We start from the raw sequence: 3,154 nt of genomic DNA, 5'->3' as shown, positions 1-3,154 counted from the left end.
TACCCACCCACCATGGCAGTGGGAGGTAGGGGAGTAGGCAAGGAATGTATAATAATAGAGTTGAGTTTGACAGGATGGGAGCCGGCAGTTCATCTACGGGACCCTTGGCTCATGTTACACGCTGGGTATGAGCACCTGCCCAGTTATGATAAGTTGAAACACGGTAAGTGAACATAGAAAAGACGGTCCCATATGTGGACAATTATAAAAATATATATATTATCTACAGTAATGTAATGATTTCTAAAATACGTCCTCCATGTGCTTTTAGATTAAGATTTTCAACTGAGTAGTTATTACTGAGAGTCAATAATGGTCTAACTAAACAAAATACTTATGTTATGTTTCTTTTTTTTTAGAAAACAGAAAAGTTAGAGTATTATCTCTATTGATGATTAAATTTGATTACATCATGGTAGAAAACAAGTTCCTGATACATGCACGATGTTGTAATAAAAGTGATGCCATGGATAGAGAGAACGTGTATAATTCATAATATTGAACCATTTACAAGTATTTTGAAGTTACATAAAAGTTTTAAAGAATAGGACAAAATTTAATCATAAAAAGGGAATCTTCACTCCAATGAACACTGGCACGAAGCACGACATATGCATCAGTTAGTCTTCTCTTTACATTATGACGACGATTTAGGAAAAATACTTACAATGTGACGACGAATTAAGGAACATAAATCGATTTAAAATGCAATCATTTACTATATAGTTTAAATATAGTAAAAACGATAAATCAATAGAAAACAATACCCACGAAGTACCTATCACTCCGTCGCCTACCAGAGCATGTGTCAACATCAGCGCCATAAATCACACACTCGCCAGCCAGCCTTCGTTGTGAATGGACGTCTCTCTAGACCCCTCACTGCCAAGCCAGCCAGCCTATCTCTTACCCTTGACGAACTGAACTTAAACGACCACCTCACTAACCATCACCCCCGGCGAGGTAGGTTCTCCCGGCTCCACGCTCCTGTCTCCCGAGGTACCACGTGACCATGTTCACCTTTGACCAGGCGAAGGTCATTAGACTGGTTCCAGTCAATTGCCCTTCGCCCAAAGAACTAAACCTCCTTGTCCTGAGGAAGTTTTTTGACTCCTCGGGAATCACGGGGATGACAGGGGTAGTCCGCCACAGCGGTTACCTTAAAGTCACCTTCGTGGAGTGGGGAGGGCCCAAGCAATTAATATATACTAAAGAAATCAATGGAATCAAGATCAAACTTGGATGGTCCGATTTGGACAACGTGGTTATGGGAGTCATCTCCCACAAAGAAATCGAACATCTCAAACGAGAAGAAATTTTTGAGCTGATCGGATATCCGTTGTGCTATGCTAGGAAGCTGACCAGCACAACTGCCCTGGTTGGCTTCCCAAAGGAACTTCCCAGCTCCGTTTTACTGGGTTGGGAGAAAATCCCAGTAAAACCATACCAGGAAAAACCTACTCGTTGCTACAATTGCCAGAAGTACGGCCATCTGGCGCGGAAGTGTCGTGCTCGGGAGGTGTGTTCAAGCTGCGGGACACCCGGCCACATTGACGCTGACTGCCAGGCGGCCGCGAAGAAGTGCGCAACTTGTGGTGGCCCTCACTCCTCCTCCGACCGGGAGTGTCCCAAGTGGAGGGAGGAGTGCAGGGTGGCCAGGCTGCGGGCTAAAGAGAAACTGAGCTACAAGGAGGCCCTCCTTGTAGTGAAAAATCAAGAAAAGAAAAAGCAAGACAAGAACAACCAAGACAAGAACAACCAAGACAAGAACAACCAAGACAAGAACAACCAAGAACCCGATAACATTACACTATCTTTGACATCGATTATTGATGTGTACGAGAATATCCTAACAGAAGACCAGAAAGAAGAAGACCAAAAAGAAGAAGACGAAGAACAAGAAGAAGAATGGGAAGTGAAAAGTAAAAGAAGAAACAAGAAAAAAAAGATGTCCAACCAATCAGCTTCGGCCGAAATAGCCTAACGGCGAAGAGGCCAGTAATCCCCAACAACAAGAACAACCATCACTTTGACACGTGGGAAGCTTGTTCCAGACAACGCCCTTTCTGTTCCTCCCCACTGATCAGGGGTGACTCCTGATCAGAGGCGGCCCTGATTGGGTGCTCTGCAACGGCTTCTTGCAGCGGACTTGTACCGCGACCCCACCGATGCTACTTACACCAGTGGCTATTCTTCCTCTTTTCTTCCTTCTTTTTCGCTCTGGCCTGGGGACCTGCACCCTAAGGTGTATTCGTCCTTGAGTGCCCCCTGTAACTGTTCACCTCCCTCCCAGGAGTTTGTGAACAAGAAAGGGGGCAGGAGCATTACCCATCCCTCCGCCGAGCCTTCCTAGGTAACCGTGATCGTACGGGTCCACCGGGGAAGGGGGTCGCAATCCTGAATCCCTACCCCCCCCCCTAATTAGGTACACTAGCTCACGTCTATAAGTGAGCATTCAGTAACACTGGGGAAGTAGGATCCCCTGACGGGGCTTCCGGGACAGAGTTGCGGGAACCACTCTACGACCACTCGACCAACAAGAGGCGGTGGGGAGTGTTGTAATTCCTGTAACAAACTCCTGTCCTGGAATAGGTAGGTCTCCAATCTGAAATCACGCAAGGGTGGCATGTCCACCACATACTCACTAGAATGAGGGCACACCGGATACGGATACGCTCCCATGAAGGGGGCGTGACTGACGAGAGAAAAACCGAATTGGCAAGGCTCCTTACTGCAACACTACTCATCAAAATATCCAACCTCATCACGACCAAGGACTCCTTCGTCGCCCTGTGCCTGACTGAGAATGATGTCGACTTACTCTTATCGAACGACAGCACAAGGAAACTCAAGTCCGCGAAATTTGAAGTTGCAGTCCCTCCTCAACTCCGAGCGAGGAAATCAATTGTGGTCAAACGACTAGATAAAGCAATCACCGAAGAATCAAGTGAACAGCAGTTGGTATCTGATATAGAAGACAAAAACGAATGGGCCAAGGTGGAGGAAGTGGTCAAGCTGCCCAGACTGCCATCCATGCTCAAAATACGATTCACGGAAATAGCCATGGCCCAAAAAGCAATCCAGGAGGGACTTTGTCTCTCCTACTACCATGTCAGCAGCAGCCAGGTGGAGCAGGAGGAATTCTTCCCCATCA

This window comes from Homarus americanus, unplaced genomic scaffold (genome assembly GCF_018991925.1).
Source record: "Homarus americanus isolate GMGI-L3 unplaced genomic scaffold, GMGI_Hamer_2.0 scaffold7626, whole genome shotgun sequence".
Classification (NCBI taxonomy): domain Eukaryota; kingdom Metazoa; phylum Arthropoda; class Malacostraca; order Decapoda; family Nephropidae; genus Homarus; species Homarus americanus.
The sequence above is the reverse complement of the archived record's forward strand: the minus strand, read 5'-3'. Positions refer to the sequence as shown.